Source organism: Oncorhynchus gorbuscha, linkage group LG16 (genome assembly GCF_021184085.1).
Source record: "Oncorhynchus gorbuscha isolate QuinsamMale2020 ecotype Even-year linkage group LG16, OgorEven_v1.0, whole genome shotgun sequence".
NCBI classification, from domain to species: domain Eukaryota; kingdom Metazoa; phylum Chordata; class Actinopteri; order Salmoniformes; family Salmonidae; genus Oncorhynchus; species Oncorhynchus gorbuscha.
The window spans coordinates 55128821-55147789 of record NC_060188.1 but is presented as its reverse complement, the minus strand read 5'-3'; the positions used below and the strand labels follow the sequence as shown (position 1 = coordinate 55147789).

General features: G+C 41.6%; 1 protein-coding gene across 1 annotated transcript in view; it reads right to left on the bottom strand.

Annotated features, from left to right (window-relative positions):
- The window catches only part of LOC123999772 (rho GTPase-activating protein 32-like), a 207677-nt gene that overhangs the window by 174605 nt on the left and 14103 nt on the right, over positions 1–18969 (bottom strand). The window contains 1 exon segment of the mRNA XM_046305797.1: positions 5632–5729. The gene's annotated coding sequence lies outside the window, so the exon portion shown is untranslated.

The following is an 18969-nucleotide window of genomic DNA, read 5'->3' as shown; positions in this document are numbered from 1 at the left end:
GTGGTTCGAGCCCTGAGTACTGATTGGCTCACAGCCGTGGTATAACAGACCGTATACCACGGGTATGACCCCAAAAGTGTTTTTACTGCTCTAATTACGTTGGTAACCAGTTTATAATAGCAATAAGGCACCTCTGGGGTTTGTGATATATGGCCAATATACCACGGCTAAGGGCTCCGCGTTGCGTCTTGCACAAGAACAACTCTTAGCCGTGGTATATTGGCCACATACCACACCTCAGGCCTTATAGACTGTTATAAACATGACATGTAGCTTAACTGGTTCATGACATGTTTAGCCAAATGCACTGTGCATCAGTAAATAAACGATGAGAGCTGGTGGAATGCCTGGATTTTTGGTCAAACAATGAAATCTGTGCAAGGCTCTGGTAATTTGAGAGAGGTTGCCCTACACTTGTGTATCTTGAAACCAGTGTTGTAGTGACAAATAATCTGAGTTACTATTGAGTAATAATGCACAACAGTCCAAGCCATCAGTCCTTGAGTCAATATATGAAGAAAGTCATTTTAGTCAGGTTGGGTGTCCCATGATAATTGAAAATAGTTACAGCATGTAGGTTATAAGGGAAAACATGCAATCACTTTTTACATTTTTTTTTACTGCTCATGTATGAATTGCAGAGTCCAAGTCCAGCATGGTAGAGTCCAGCATGGTAGAGTCCAGCATGGTAGAGTCCAGCATGGTAGAGTCCAGCAACTGAGGACATGAGTCGAAATCCAGGACTACTAAATTGGTGCTAACCATCATCACCGAAACAGTCACACATCACTGACTAACTGACCCATCTGTCCGAAAAACTTCAGTCAAGTAACCTTGGCCGCCCCGGTCTGCAGATTCCAATCACATGTTGGATATTAGCGGGCTCACTAAAATCCAGCCCCGACCAGACAGCAGTCTCATCAAAACAGCACCCGCAGTGGCACATAACAGGATGGCAAAGGACTGGAGAAAGAGACTGGGCGCTTGGCAACTGCAGGGGGGGGGCTATGGATGGCAGACATATGGAATTGGAGTAAAAGCAGGTGGTTTCATATTTTCCATTACAGGGCCCATTTGGTTGATCATTTCCAGCAGACATAATGGCTAAATTGCAGACTAACTACCGGGAGGTCGTTTTTAGCCTACAGTCACAGAGTACAGAATATGGTGGCTTGAAACTATCATCCAGCACCCGTTTAAGATTCTGAGGAAGCTGTCATTTATTACCAGTCCAGCTAAGAATGATTTACACTCTATCCATACCAAATTTGTGTTTTTCAATGTGCTATATATAGCCTAACACGTGAGAGCCTTAACTTATGAATTTCTCCTAGGGGTAGGGGGAGATTATGTATTTTCTTACAGAAATACCTTATTTTACAATCCAATAACACTGCCACTGTCTCGATGGTTTCTGGACCTTGAGTTGCATTTGAAAACAGCCAATGGGTGTGTTGCGTGACTCTGTAAATTGCACCAATGCCAGCATCCACCTCGCAGCCTTCACAAGCCTCTTAGTCATGGCACATAGGACAGGAACTGCAATCCCTCACACAACACATCACCATTTGCATTTCAGTCAAATTAGGAGCAATAGGTAGAATAATAAGCCCTGGCTATCAGGCCTGGGACATTTTTCCACTTATGACTCATCGCTCAAATTGCCTCTTCTCCGCACAGCTGAATGATCAGGCATGGTGGAGCTTGTTTTGAATAACGCTGCTGTTGGAAACCCGCTTGTTGGAAACCCGCTCGGGAGTTGATAAATGAGCAGATCCCCTCAAATAAAGCCTTCTGTTTGAGTGGATGGACTGGGAGAGGAGTAGGGCGAGACACTGTCAATCAGGCTGATCCTCCTCAACCTCAGAAGTGATTCAGGTGGGAGCAGAGCTAAGCAACGCGTCTGGCCAGCCAGTTCCTTCGTTGTTTTTATGAGCCCCTTCCACCTATGCTAACATACAGAAATAATTAATATTCTAATACTGCAGGCAAAATCGAGTGCATTCCTATCATCAAAACGGATTATTTTGTAGGTAGGTTAGTAGATTGAGTTTAGTATGTTAGGATCCCCATTAGCTACAGCACAAGCAGCAGCTACTCTTCCTGGGGTCCAAAATACATGACAATGTGCTTAACAGTTAGACAAGATCATAAGATATTACATTCAATTCTAAATCAAATATATAACAATATATTGGAGACAGCAAAAATAATATTTACATACTATTCATATATACAAAGAGTGAACAAAACATTAGGAACACCTGCTCTTTCAATGACAGACCAGCGGTCATCAACCTTTTTGGAGCCAAGATCACTTTAAGTAAAAATGCAAGCAGACAGATCGTTTTTTTTAACAAGACTTAAGCCTCTGCAACATTGACCTATTAAAAGAGTTCTGTAGAAATTAGGTTTGCAGTAGGCTATATGCCAAATACATTATCCCTGCATTATCCCTGCCGAGCATGAATTGCCCTGTCAATGTTGTTCTTCTCAGACCATTTTGAAATTCATTTTCAGTCTGAGGGAGAGAGCAGCTGTGAGGCTGCCTCTCACCAGACTCACCCTCCCTCCGTGAGAAAAAGGGGACACAGTCTTCCAGCTGATGGCGAAAGTCAAGTCACACGGCATTATTTCTGCCTCATGCACCAATTCATGTTGTTACTCCTATGACTAGAGAAAATATTACTCAATATAAAACAAATATGAAAAATAAAAAGAGACAAGCCCCTAGTAATAACAACCCCTCATTCATTGCCGTGCTGGTTGTAGAGTGAGTGGAAGTAGGGAGAACAAGCATTTACGGGTTATAAAAGTGTTGAACAAAGTGTTGACAGTAATGAATAACGACGTAAACAGCAGATCTATCAGCTTGCTGGCAGCTCTTAGCAAACTGTTGGAAAGAAGGTTGTTTGACCAAACACAATGATATTTCTCTATAAACAAATGGACAGACTTCCAGTGTGCTTAGAGAAGGGCACTCAACACACTGACACAAATTACTGACGATTGATAATAAGATGATTGTGGGAGCTGTACTGTTAGATTTCAGTGCAGCCTTTGATATGATTGACCATAATATCAGAAAACATGTTTTATGGCTTTACGTGAATTCAGAGCTAATAGAACAAGAGTTTCCTTTAATGGAAGCCTCTCATGAACATGTTTGATGGTCACAGCCTTCATGCACAACTCCAGTTGAGGTTTAGGTCTAAGAGAATACTTTTAACCAAATACAATGTTTTTGGTTTTAGATTTAGTTTGGGATGCACGGTGTATTGGTAAGCATATCGGAATAGGACAATATTAGCTAAAAATGCCAACGTCAGCCCGATGTCTAGTTTAACTCCCGATGTGCAAAACTGATGTCAAAGCTGACATGCATACATACCTATATGACGTAATGACGCCACGAAAAATATAGCGCTACATGTGCAGCACAGCATTCCTAACCTAGCTGTGTGTGGATCAAGCTGTCAACCGCGAGACAACTCAAAGGCGCATTCCATTAACGCCAAGGTCATGAAATCCATTGCCCTTAACAATCAACCGTTCTCTGTTGTGGGTGATGTTGGCTTTCGCCCACTGGTCGAGCACCAATACACATTACCAAATAGGCGATATACACAGTATTGTTGAAACTCACACCCATGAGCAACTTGCTATGGGCGTCACTGCTATGAGCTTCACGACTGACATTTGGAGCAGCTATGACATAGCTGCTCCAGTGGGTCGATAAGGATTTCCTACTGAGGAAAGCCATATTGCATGCTCAAGAATGTGCTGGTTCTCATACCGCTGCTGCCATTTCAATGGCATTTGAGAACGTTTGAAACATGAACACTCCTAGCTCCATTTGAACAACTGACTGGAGAAATAAGCTCAACTGCGTCTGCAGCAGATGTGATACACTGTCAATGCCAACACAGACCGTCGGATTAACTTGGAAAAGTACTCTACTTTTCGGTGGCACTCTCTCTGAGCCTCTACTATGTCGCTACCAGGCGCGATGCTAAGTATAAGGACCGTAACTTTGATGCAGACAACAGGGTATATATACGTGAAACATTAAAGTCACAGCTGGAAATGGACAAAGTGACAGTGCGCACCAGGAAGAGAGGACAAGGTCAGACAGAGCAGAAACTTCACTGCATGATGAAATCCTGGTTGAGACTCAACAAATGAACAACTAAACAGCACAGCATGTTAAGTGAAATAAATAGGTTTTGATGATGTTTTACTGGTAATGGGGACACATAAATGGCAACAAAATACCTTTTTAGTCTGTGTGTGTGTTGGTTTCAACTTAAACTAAAATGTTTAATAACTGTAATGTTTTTTTTGGGCAAGGGAAAAAAAATGGATATCGGTATCGGACAAAAATGTCATATCGGTGCATCTCTAGATGTAGTCAAGACCAGTTCATTGTTAATTACCCACTGACACTAACACCTTAAGAAAATGATTGTAATAACTTAAATCTTCTTGGATTGATGAGGAATTAAAAATGTGTATGGTTGAGATGGATGAGGAAAACATTTGTGTTTGACCAGATACAATGCTATTTCACAATAGAGGTACACCAATTAATCAGAAAGGTCGATTAATTAGGGAAGATTAAGTTTTCATAACAAATCGGAAAATCTGTATTATAGGTTGAGATTTAAAAAAATAATAATAATAAAAAAATGTATGAGCTCTGAAGCACAATTTAAAAAGATTTGTATGAACACGCTGAAACTGGATCTGTAACTGTTATTAAAATATATATTTATTTTTGAACATCACCAATTTGACATTGTACGATTTCACTTAAATGACGATAGATAAATGGCTGGTTCGTTTTTTATTGACACCGGAGGTTCCTTTACTTTGAAGTGAAGCGGAAAAATTATTGCTCTATTTTCATTTTGGACCTCCAATCCCAGAAAAATGGCCATAATTCAAAAACCGTTGAGGCCTAGACGCCATCTTGTTCGGGGCCAACTGCCAATTATGCCAAACCTGTTCACCAAGTTTCGGCTTCGAAATATTTTCCGTTTAGGAGATAAGGCCACGTCGTGATTCGTGATGTTTTGTACATTTGCAATATGATTCCATTCGCTCTCTTGTGGAATTTACCGGGACAGCGGAAAAATGACCAAAAAGTTATTATTTTATCAAATGGAAACCGAATGTCCTAGAGAGTTCGTTTGATGACTTCCTGGAAGATCCAGCCCTGCCGCACGGCCCGACGGTCCGTAAGGGACCGTACATTTGCAATGTGGTCTTTCTCACTAACCATATGGCAAATGTCAAAATGTTCCCTTAAGGTATGTAAGAAACTTCCTCTTGAGAGGACAACTAGATGACAACCGGCCAATGTTCAGGTCACCCAGAAAATACATTTTTCTGTCAGCATTAGAGACCTTGTCTAACATCACACAGGAGTACACTGGGTTGTGCTGGTATGATAGTTCTAAAACTAGACATGGCAAGTGAGTCTGGTGAAAGGGAAATACTGGAGATGAAACTATTTTCAAATGTTCGCAGGAGACTTGACTTTCTAACCACTTGCCAGAGCTTAGGACAAATGTCGTAGCATCCTCTATCCCAATTCACCTCTAAGTGTGTGAGTGATGAAGTCATTACCTGAAGGTGTTGCTGTCCCACAGTTGACCCTTTAGAAGGGAGTGGGATGGAGTCCAAACCAGAGACAGACCGCCTTCAGACAGAGGATTACTAATATCCTGGCAGATATTAATGAAGAAAAAAAACAAAGGGAACATAAATAAATGACAGACTTATTCCATCAGTGTGGTGAGTTAAGACAACCAGAAATCAGACAGGCCAGGTAGGCTATTTCTTTGCATGCTCAGCCGTGCGCACTCCCTCAACAAGACAGAGAAACCATTCTTATTGCTCACATGGAGAACTACAAACAAAAAGACAATGAACAATTTACAAAATTCATAAATTATGGTTATGAAATAAACAAAAACGTGTTTCTCACAAGTGTGTCAAATTGTGAACTCTGCAAACAACGTTTCCACTTCGAGAATGAAAACGGTAAATTAATTAGGGGACATTTTGGGGGGGGGGGGATTCTGCATTCTGGAGAGATGCACCAATAGGCTACATTAACTACACACCCATCCCGTTCTTGTCTCAACATATTTTTTGTTACTCAAGACACATATTTTGTTTCCATTTCTATCGTCAGTGTGTGTGTGTGTGTGTGTGTGTGTGTGTGTGTGTGTGTGTGTGTGTGTGTGTGTGTGTGTGTGTGTGTGTGTGTGTGTGTGTGTGTGTGTGTGTGTGTGTGTGTGTGTGTGTGTGTGTGTGTGTGTGTGTGTGTGTGTGTGTGTGTGTGTGTGTGTCAAGTTATTGTTTAGTGCTAAATGTAATTCAATTGCATTGTTATATCGTGGCCGGAAACAAAAATATAATGACATTATCTTTACACATTTTTGATGCTTTTAACCGACAGCCAAAACTCAATAATCAGCTAGGCACACACGCTGCCTATGAAAGACTTCCTCATGCTATTTCTCTCCTGTTTTATTAGTTTTCATATCAACTTTTTCTGGCTGTCTAAAAGCACAATCCAAGTCATATTAGCAACCGATCCTAGCTGTTACACCCCAATGAATATGGATCCCGTTAATTTCTCACAGGGCCGGTAAACAAAAACCATCCCTGTCACTTTATCCGGCGCCACATTTTCCAAACAGAAACCCAGCTTTCCTTTGTAATGTTAAAAAATAAAAATAAAAAACGCACCTTCCCTCTGAAATACTGGACTAAAAAAAATTACCACCATTAAATAACTGTAGCAACCGTGTTTATAAATGTGGATAACAGTTTTACCACTTCAGCATGGTTTTGTGGCTCAGTAAATGCCACACAGGTCTAACGGGCCAGAAGGTTGAGGGTTTGACGACCACCAAAGCCAAGTTCACTCTCCCCGTCTGTGTCAATACACTACGATCAGAGCCGGCTACAGTCAATGACAAGCTAGGGGGAAATCAGATTTAACATTTTGATGCTATATTTATATAAAATATATGCAAGAATTTCCCATCAACAGGTTTCTGTGCCAATGCACCACACACAACCGCATACTGATTACCGACTTGGAGCTCTTATCATGGTTTGATGATCATCTCAACAATTAGAAAATACATCCCTCCCTACTTAGTAGTGAATGAGTGGATTGACAATCTCCGAGTGTCATTAAACTTGTGTTTTGTAACAGAAGTCTCCATTAAATCGAATGGCTGTTGTGCAGTTTGGATGCTTGAATTATATTAGAGTGGAGTGGATGAACGTGAGCATGTAAGCTACAGGACACTTTTGAAGTAGCCAAATCAGCATGGCTGATTAATTAGGGCTGTTTTCATAACAAATTGGTAATCAGCCTTTTTGGACACCAATTACATTGCAATCCATGAGGAAACTGTGTGGCAGGCTGACCACCTGTTACGCAAGTGCAGTGTCAAAAGGACCTTGTGGCTGCAATGAGCCAAGGTAGTTGCTAGCTAGCATTAAACTTATCTTATAAAAACAAATCAATCTTCACATAATCACTAGTTAATTACACATGGTTGATGATATTACTAGGTTAACTAGCTTGTCCTGCGTAGCATATAATCAATGCGGTGACTTAATTTATAATCGAATTACAGCCTAATTCAACTTCGCCAAACCGGTGATGATTTAACAAAAGCGCATTCGCGAATAAAGCACATTTGTTGCAAAAATGTACCTAACCATTAACATCAATGCCTTTCTTAAAATCAATACACAAAAGTATATATTTTTTAAACTGCATATTTAGTTCAAATAAATGTATGTTAGCAGGCAATAGTAACTATGGAAATTGTGTCACTTCTCTTGCATTCAGTGCAAGCAGAGTCAGGGTATATGCAACAGTTTGGGCTGCACCATTTCTTCCTAACAAAGACTAATTAATTTGTCGGAATTTTACATAATTATGGCATAACATTGAATTTTGTGCTATGTAACAGCATTATTTAGACTTAGGGATGCCACCCGTTCGACAAAATACAGAATGGTTCCATATTTCTCTGAAAGTTTCCGGATTTGACCATATTAATGGAGAAAGGCTCGTATTTCTGTGTCTATTATATTAGAAATAAGTCTTGGATTTCTGTGTTTATTATATTAGAATTAAGTCTATGATTTGATATAGCGGTCTGACTGAGTGGTGGTTGGCAGAAGCAGGCTCGTAAGGATTCATTCAAACAGCACTTTCCTGCGTTTACCAGCAGCTCTTCGCAATGTTTGAAGCTGTTTATGACTTCAAGCCAATCAAGTCCCGAGATTAGGCTGGCAATACTAAAGTGCCTATATGAACATCCAATCAAAGGTATATGAAATACAAATGGTAGAGAGAAATAGTCCTATAATAACTACAACCTAAAACTTCTTCACTGGGAATATTGAAGACTCATATTAAAAGGAACCACCAGCTTTCATATGTTGTCCTGTTCTGAGCACATATTGCACTGTTACTATCTTCTCCAACACTTTGATTTTGCATTATTTAAACATGTTTCATTATTTATTTGAGACTAAATTGATTTTATTCATGTATCATATTAAGTTAAAATAAGTGCTCATTCAGTTGTTGTAATTGTCATTATTACAAATATATATAAAAATAAAATTTGGCTTATCACCAAAAGCACTCGCAAACTTCTACAGATGCACAATCGAGAGCATCCTGTCGGGCTGCATCACCGCCTGGTACGGCAACTGCTCAGCCCACAACCGTAAGGCTCTCCAGAGGGTAGTGATGCACAACGCATCACCGGGGGGCAAACTACCTGCCCTCCAGGACACCGACACCACCCGATGTCACAGGAAGGCCATAAAGATCATCAAGGACAACAACCCCCCGAGCCACTGCCTGTTCACCGCGAGGTCAGTACAGGTGCATCAAAGCAGGGACCGAGAAACTGAAAAACAGCTTCTATCTCAAGGCCATCAGACTGTTAAACAGCCACCACTAACATTGAGTGGCTGCTGCCAACATACTGACTCAACTCCAGCCACTTTAATAATGGAAATTGTAAAAAAAATATATATATCACTAGCCACTTTAATAATGTTCACATACACTACTCATCTCATATGTATATACTGTACTCTATACCAGCTACTGCATCTTGTCTATGCCATTCTGTACCATCACTCATTCATATATCTTCATGTACATATTCTTTATCCCTTTACACTTGTGTGTATAAGGTAGTAGTTGTGGAATTGTTAGGTTAGATAACTTGTTGGTTACTACTGCATTGTCGGAACTAGAAGCACAAGCAATTCGCTACAGTCGCATTAACATCTGCTAACCATGTGTATGTGACAAATTACATTTGATTTGATAAATAATATCATTTTTTTGTATTATTATTTATAAAAATAGTCTGATTAAATCAGCTTTTTTTGGTCCTACAATAATATGTATCGGCACTGAAAAATCATAATTGGTCGACCTCTAGTCTCGTTTGAGAAACAGACGCCTCCTCACAAGTCCTCAACTGGCTGCTTCATTAAATAGTACCCGCAAAACACCAGTCTCAACATCAACAGTAAAGAGGTGATCCGGAATTCTGGCTGTAATAAAGCACATTTTTGGGGAGAAAACATTCTGATTGGCTGGACCTAGCTCCCTTGCTCAGTCGTGAAACCATAGATCAGGGCCTAATTCATTTATTTCAATTGACTGATGTATCTTTATGTGAATTGTAACTCCGTAAAATCTTTGAAGTTGTTGCATGTCGTGTTTATATTTTCCTTTAGTATTATTACAGACAAGTAGACAAATACCAACGAAAATGGCAGGAAATAAGCAGAAGCATATCTAGAAATCTGGCAAAATAAATCCTGCACCTTCTGTCAAAAAAACGTTCAGCCTTCTGACTAGCCTACAACGCATTTTCTATACTAGCAGGTTAGGTTCAGGTGCTGGCCTATGATTACCTGTATCACAGTGGTTCCTCCTTTAAAAGTTGCAGCATACTGCGTCGCAGCTTGCAAGGTGCCATAGAATTCTATGGCACGTTATTTAAGTGTTAACCACAGATACCATTAATGCTAGTTAGTGCTAGTTTGACCACCAGAGGGCATCAGAGAAGCATTTGATAGCCTTCATATAACGGCTGTACAAGAAAATGCGGAGATGACTAGACCACAGTCGCAAAGAAAACCATTAGTAACACACTACGCCGTCATGGAATAAAATCCTGCTGCGCACGCAAGGTCCACCTGCTCAAGCCAGCGCATGTCCAGGCCCGCCTGAAATTGCCAATGACCATCTGGATGATCCAGAGGAGGAATGGGAGTAGATCATGTGGTCTGATGATACAAAAAGAGCTTTTTGGTCTAAACTCCACTCGCCGTGTTCGAAGGAAGACTGATGAGTACAACCCCAAGAACACCATCCCAAATGTAAAGCACGGAGGTGGAAACATCATTCTTTGGGGATGCTTTTTGCAAAGGGGACAGGACGACTGCACTGTATTGAGGAGAGGATGGATGGGGCCATGTATCGCGAGATCTTGGCCAACAACCTCCTTCCCTCAGTAAGAGCATTGAAGATGGGTCGTGGCTGGGTCTTCCAGCATGACAACGACCCGAAACACACAGCCAGGGAAACTAAGGAGTGGCTCCGTAAGAAGCATCTCAAGGTCCTGGAGTGGCCTAGCCAGTCTCCAGACCTGAACCCAATAGAACATCTTTGGAGGGAGCTGAAAGTCCATATTGCCCAGCGACAGCCCCGAAACCTGAAGGATCTGGAAAAGGTCTGTATGGAGGAGTGTACCAGAATCCCTGCTGCAGTGTGTGCAAACCTGGCCAAGAACTACAGGAAAAGTATGATCTCTGTAATTGCAAACAAAGGTTTCTGTACCAAATATTAAGTTCAGCTTTTCTGATGTATCAAATACTTATGTCATGCAATAAAATGGTAATTAATTACTTTAAAATCAATGTGATTTTCTGGAGTTTTGTTTTAGATTCCATCTCTCACAGTTGAAGTGTACCTCTACATGCTTTGTAAGTAGGAAAACCTGCAAAATCTGCTGTGTATCAAATACTTGTTCTCCCCACTGTAGATGATATTTCTGTAATTCAGTAATTCTTCCCACAGTAATTCGTTATGGATCCAAAACTAAATAAACATGTGCATTTTGAAAGTGCATTTTTTTTTCATAAGTGAAAGCATAAAGATGCCATTATTAGTTCAATTTTTTTAGTTTGAATGTGCAAACTGGCATTAATAACAGCCCATTCTTGAACATGGGGTGAGACATTGTTACTAATCTGTTATCAAAGCCAGTTTGTTATTTGGAATCATTTATTTCTGATTTTAGAGGGAGAAAAATCAAAAACCTACAGTGATCTCGGGCCAGCACAGGTATTTAACCAGCATCTGTAGCAACACAGCTTGCACTGCTATGCAGTGTCTTAGGCCATTGTGCCACTCATGTGTTGTACAACGTGACCGGTCGAGAGTGGCTACACTACCACATTAAGAGCAAAATAATCCTAACAAAATAAAAAGCCTTAGAGTAACAGTTTTAGTAAGTAATACTGAAGTAGTGTACAATTATCAGTTTCTATTTAGGTTTATGTTGCCCAATCATTGTCAGTTAGAGACACAGTAGGACCCAAAAGCATAATCAGTGCTCTAACGCCCCCCTTGCGCTGGTCTGGAGTAATGAAGTGGTGACGCAGGGTAACGTACTAAACCACAAACGACCTCTTAAGTACCGCAGTGTAAGCTCACAACTTTTAAAGGAGGAACCACTGTATAGGTTGGGAGGTTGTGGGTGGGTTATTTGCAAATGAGGGTGGGTGCGGGGGAACAAACAGCTGACTTGTGCACCACTCACACACACACACTTCAGTTTCACTCAGAGCACATATTTATCTCACCCAACTTAAAATAGTCACTAAGCCACTCAACAGCTCTTCCAAATGTAAAGATCTGGTGCACTTGACAGTTTCACTTGTGCCCTCTACATTTTTAGACTCCAGTGTATTCATTCTGTGACTGGGTAAAACACACAACCGTAAATGGCTTCCTATACAAGGCTAAACAGAACTAGGGAGACAAGAGCATGCCGGTGGGATTTTTTTGCCAGGGACCTCACAATACAATATGATCACAATACTTATTTGGGTGACAATACGATAGTATTGCAATTCTAACAATACTTTATGCATTGTAATTTTATTGCGATTTGATGTTCCAAACATATTGCTCACAATATGTCTTCTGCAGAGAGACGAGAGCATGAGAAAATCATCCATGGAACTAAAAGTGCTGAACATTTTGGTTCACTACTTAAAAAGATGGAACACAAATAGATACTTGGAGCCAAATAAACATTCCAAAAATACTATGATGCAACTGCCCATGTTACCCCCAACACTAATGATACAGAAGACAATGAACAATAGGCTACAAATTATCAGTTATTCGAGCATCTATATTTTTACACTCAATATAACAAATAGCAAAACTATGAGGGGAGTGTGAATGTTTCTCAAGCTCTACTAAAAAGCAAGCTGAAATTATTCTTTCTGGTACGAGTGGTGTTGAGAGCATACACCCTGGCCGGATGCCTCCCATGCACTGGGAGCACAATGGCTGGGATTGTGAGTGTGTTGGTGGGTGATCCTGCTCAGGTATCTGTTCTGTGGCTCCCTAAGCACTGCCACACAATTTCACACACACCATGTTGCCAATCCAGGCCCTGAATGAGAATTCCCTTTGTCAATGCTGCTGCCTCATTATCCCCCCTCTCCATTGTAGGAATACCCTGGCAGCTTTCCAACCTCCCCTATCAATGCAGGAATTGTTTATGGGGGAATGGAATCCTGATAGGGAATTCCATGGCATCCTCAGACGCCGGTGTATGTGCAGGCTGGGAGGCTGAGGGGAGATGCTTTTCAAGCTGTGGGGCGAGAGAGAGTTAGCAGCTCTTAATGTGTGGGGTCAGGGCCCGGGACACTGGGCTATGCCAGTTGTGTAAATAATGAACACACAATGTTCCTTCAGCATCCAGGGCCAAGGTCAGGGGTCACGCCTGCCTTTGTGTGCAGCAGCAGAGGATGAAGACAAACAAGGAGCCCTTTGAGAGTTTGAGCACTCACGTACATAACAAGTGTACAAAGGAGGGTGGGTCAGTTGCATAATATATGACTGCAGGGCTGTTGAGACATGTCATTTTGAATATCTAGATTTATGCTTGTTTTGCTGATTAACACATTCATTTATTTATTTGCCTTGGTGGTTGCCAAGCTACCTAGTCAGGTTAACACATGCGATGGCAACATTTACATTTTTATAATTGCGAAGTTGGCCTATTATCCCAATAGTAGTTCTTTATTTACAGAAATTTCCTCTAGTGTCAGCTTGCAAAAAGCAGACCAATAAAAAGCCAAGGGATATGTTTAAATAAGATAGGGTGGTTGCACTTCGTTAGCTAATAGCATCCCTTTTCAAGGCCAGGAAAACATATCAAATGGAAAACCTTTGGACAGAGAGCACTACCAGAACAGAAGTCTGCCTTCAAAGCACATCAGTTAATGAATCAGCGTCCTTGTGCCCCACTATTCTGAGTGAAGCGCTGACGTAGTCTTTGAAAAAGTGCCCTGTAGGGTGTGTTGAGAATGCTGCTCTTGCCGAAACGTTTCCGAAAGCCGAGCACATCGGTCATTACGACACCAGACAAAAGCTAGCCTAATTGCTGACACAAGGCACTGAAACACAAAGCCGATGTAAAGTCCCGAGTGATTTGGCTGAGGTGAGCTCCTGTTGTTGGGGAGCAGATATATTGCCTTATTGTTCTCTCAATCTTTTACTCTCCTTCCCATAAGACTCCTTACTCTCTTTCTCTGCCCAGTCTCTGAAGTCCAGGCTGCAATGCGACAGGCTGACTCAAGAATCTGTCGATAAAGCCTCTGTTGTCCAGACGACCAATGGGCTCCTTGTGTCTCGGCGGCTATGCCCAACATCATCCCTCCTGGGGCCTACAGGAACCCTAGAGTCAGGAGTTTCCCTGCAAATTTGGCTGCTTCAAAAACGATGTCGCGGATGAAAATGTATTGGTCGCAGGTTTTTGGGCAACTTCTAAATTGCACCGTGGCCTTTGTGGCATTTCTGTTAAAATATATAACGCAGCAAAAAAAAAGAAACGCCCCCTTTTCAGGACTGTCTTTCAAATCACTCGTAAAAATCCAATTAACTTCCCAGATCAGACACCACAAGGCACTGAAACACAAAAGGGTGTTAAAGGGTTTAAAACATGCACATGTGGAACGGTCGTTGTTAGAGCCGATTTGGACATATTTGTATAAAATACAGAACACAGAGCTCCATGTACATTTGTGTAAATATATTAAATATTTATGTATATGTTGAAATATTATGTACGTACCTTTATGGTTTATATATACCTGATTGAGATGTATTAATTTGTTGTTAGTGTAACTAAGTCCCCCCCCCTCCCTCTTGCCCATTCACTTTACTGTGGTAAGTGTGTTAGAATAAAGGCAGGAAGTTGGGCCTTCGGGGGGAGGAGTCCTTGCTAGACGCGGGAGCGGTATAGTGTTTTGACCATACAGACATTCAAACAGGTCATATTATGTATTTTCCATGTCAAGTAATCTATGATTAAAGTTGATTGGAGAATCATTTTTTTTGTTAGATATAAGAAGAATAAACCGTTTTGTTGCTCCATATCCCTGGATGTCATTGAATGTTTTGGCCGTTTGGAATCCGGCTTTAGGCTTTGGCAGTGGCTATGGAAAAGAGGAAAGGAAGCCACTACAAAAACAACAAAAAAAACTCTGTGCAGAATTACTATCGGAAGGAAATCTCCAGTTCGGACACACGCTGGATATTGTTCTACTTGTCATTGCATTCGGACCATAAGGACAGCTCTCTGAGCAACTCAAGAAGTTCTTCCCAGAAGTCAATCAAGGGGATCTGAGTAGACCGGAGAGTATTGAGCTACTGATAAGCCACCACGAAGGAAGACTTGCTCCGCAAAGAGTGAAGGTGATTGGAGACCTTGTCTTGTGGTAAGGCCCGCTAGGAAAGACTGTTGGTGGACCACATCCAGATCTGTTTGAAGAAGTGGATATAGCCGCACACAGGTCTGAAACACACTTTGCTCGACCCATGAGAGCAACCGCTGTCAAGTATTAAGCGATAGCTAAGCTGTTCACAGTTGCTCGCAGAGAGTTCTTGGATTGGTGGAAATGGGACAGCATTGGAGGAGCTTGAGACCCAAAGTGTGGAGGATGCCAGTGCGTCAACTGTCAACCAGGAGGCAAGGAAATGACTGAGCGAGGAAAGAGAGCTGGAGATCATAAGGAAAGGCCTCACCTACATCAAAGCAGATGCTCAGTGATGAACCCCACTGGCACACAAAATACCCCTGGATTCAAGATCCAAGTTCCCTTCCTGACAACAGGAGTGGGGTGGAAGCCACCTTCTTGAGAAAAAAAAAGAGCCAGAGTGGAGAATAGCATACACAGCTCAAGTCCATGAAATGGTGGAGAGAAGAACAGTGAAGAAACTCACCAAAGAGCTCATTGCCAGCTGGAAGGGGCCAGTATGGTATGTCAGCCTCTTGGTGACGCCAAACCCGCACTCTCTCACAACACCTGTGCGACTGGTATGGAACAGCAGCCAGAAGTTGAGGGGTCAGCATGAATGACCTGCTGAAAGGGCCTGATGTCCTCAATCCCATCCGAGCAGTACTACTCAGGTTCAGGAGAGGCGTCCATGCTGCCCTCTGCAACATTAAGAAAATGTACAATTCTGTGTGGTTGGAAGACCTGGAGATGCACCTCCACCAATTTTCCTGGGGAGACACTGAGGAGGAAGAGATTGAACAGTATGCGATCACCAGAGTCAACTTTGGTGATCGACCAGCCGGGTGCATTTCGCAATTGGCTATGAGAGAGACAGCCAAACTGCTCATGTTTGCTCACCTGGAGGAGGAACATAGGATCCTATGTCGATGACATCCTGACTTCCCATAATGACTTGCAAAAACTGGACCAGAACACCAGAAGGGTTGAAGAGATCAAAGTGGGAGGCAGGAGATTGTACCAGGAGAACAAGGAGCGCAGTCAAGCACAGCACTCATTCTCCCAAGCCAAATGAGGGAAGGAGACAAAGCCTTTAGAGTTGGATACCTTGTTGAGGAGGATAAACTGTACCTCATGACTTCAATTTCTCAAAGAGGAAAAACAAAAAATGAGTCGGCCAAAATCTCCTTGATGAAGAGGTGAGAGGGAAAACTCCAAACCCACTGACGAGAAGAGAACTGCCGAGCCAGGTAGCTAGCCTGTATGACCCAATAGGCCTCGTCACACCTGCCAAACAAAAGGGTGCCATTCTTGTCAGAAAGGCATTTCAGGAAGCTGGAGGCAAAACTCTTACCAAACACTGAGGTTCGTGTGACCTCCTTGGGTACAAGAACCAAGAGGTCAAGTGGGAGGTGTTGCGTCAGGAAATAGAACACTCAGAACATGAGCACAATGGCAGCTCTTCCTTTAAAGAACTCCAGGCCTCAAGAGGGCAGATGACCCAAAAACACAGGTGGAACTAAAACAATTGAGCCAAGATTTCTGGAGGGACTACTTTTACATGCGCATCTGGCAGATAAGCATGGGTATAAAATGTTTGGGCTTAGCTTTGAGTTGATTCCATTTACGAGTTCCATTGTCTTTTGTTTCCATCACTCCTGTCAATCTTGTGTAAAGACACACACTTGATTACGCATAGAATTAGGCCTCGGCTACCTGGCCTGCACAAACGTAGGCTTATAAATGTGCCAATTTGGAGATCTGATACCATCTCATAGTCTTCACTCACCATCACTGCAGAGCTTCTCAACTACATTTTTTTCTTCCTCAAACAGCAAGTAAACAAAGTCTGTTTTTGCATCCATTGAGAATGACAATAGCTCAACATAGACTATTCACGGCTCTCTCCCTTTCAATAACCACTCAGCATGAAAAGGGACAACAGGTTTTTCTTCCAGTTAGGCATATTGATCTCTAGCTCCCTCTTTAGTAATTTGTGAGTCTTCATTTTTAGTCGCAGCGCTTAAACATCTGACAAGCTCAGTAGCCTACATTTAGTTGATTTAATTCAAACATAGGGTTCTTTTTTTATGTCGGGACAGCCCTAGCCTATTGAAATGACGAGTCAATCTCGCAAACAGGCCATTAATAAGAATTATAGTCTTAACATCTGGCACAAATTGACTGCCAGAAAATAGCCTAACCTTCATTTTTGGAAGTTTTCCATGTGTTTCGTGCGTAGATTGAGATCCTCTGTCCAACTTTCATCGCTCTCCTGACAGATGGATCTATAGATATATGCAAAAGGAATCTACTTACAATCATAAGTTAATTTAGTTAATTTTTCATTAATGGATGTCGATTTATCTGCCGAGTTTAACGGCAAATGATCTTTTCTCGCTCAACATATTAAAATGTCTTTATTACATCATTTTAGCCTGCAATAATTATTATTTTGATAGAAAACCAAATTATAATATTTCATAGGTCGTTACCAGTTAGGTCAACATACCTTCATTTGCTCGATAACGTTATGGAAAAAGGGGTTTATTGGATCAATATACATTAACTCTTGCTGCAATTTTTTGGGGAGCTCATTTTCAGGCCTTGTGAGCAGGTTGAGTAGTCTTTGGGCTACACATTTTTGCTAGACCTGGCAACCCTGTCTGGAGAGAAAGCTAATGAGGAGCCAGCAGACCCTCCGCACACCCTAACTGATGAGTAACAGACACCATGACAGACACCACAATGACTGTCCTATAACAATAACGTGAACTTCCTGATATCGCCCTAAACCTGAAATCACATTTGTTTCCATGTTCATTAGGGACGGTCACTTAGATATAGGTATATGGGAAGGCTGGATGAGCTGAATGGCCTGTTCTCATTACACTAACTATGTTGGCCTATCGAATGCTAGCAGCACTTTTAAATGAGGAGCATTCATCCGCAACACAAACATGGCATCTACAATGCATGTCATGGAAATGTGTTCAGTTCCTAGGATTAGTACCAGCTGAGTTTTTTCTAGGTCTACAGGACTGCAGCTGTCAATGACATGCTGCTACTAAAAGTAGAGCAATGTGTAAAATCACTCACTTGTATCTTTTCTCACAAAATGTGATCAGCTTAGACTATAGCATGTTGAATTTCAAGCGTGCAATGCTCATCCATTCCCATCTAAAGTATTGTCATTTCCACAAAGCTTAGTTTGTGTAGGCCTACTGGTTGTTAGATAAACCTGAACTATATGAAGGGGTAGGAAGTAAGATTTGTCCTACCTAACCCATAACCTCAGTATGGAAGTAAGTCAAATCCTGTATATTTTCAGAATGAGTTACATAATCTTTAACATTGTGTTTCACATTCATATTTGCATCAGGCCTAGATTGAGGAATCATGGAGTGATTATCTAACCAATCAACTACACTGATATCCGCTAGTGGGAAGGCTAATCAGCCGGTTACAGCCAAATTATAGCCTGCAACTCTTTCCACTTCATATTAACTAGACAACTTTCCACTTGAAAGTTAAGTCACTATTCCATTGAGCCCTCTCCCACTATAATTAACATGCATATTCTAGCAAACTATTGATAGGATAGGTGCCTGTCAGTCACAAAGCGAGCGATTAAGGTACAATTTGTGCGCACGTTGGTTGGTTTGTCACATTTCTTTAGAGGATGGAAAGAGCATGATGATCGTGAATTTCCACGTACCATGTACATTGGAACATGCTGTCAAACACGACAATACAGAGCATCCCAAACTTGCTCAATGGGTGACATGTCTGGTGAGTATGCAGGCCATGGAACTGGGACATTTTCAGCTTCCAGGAATTGTGTACAGA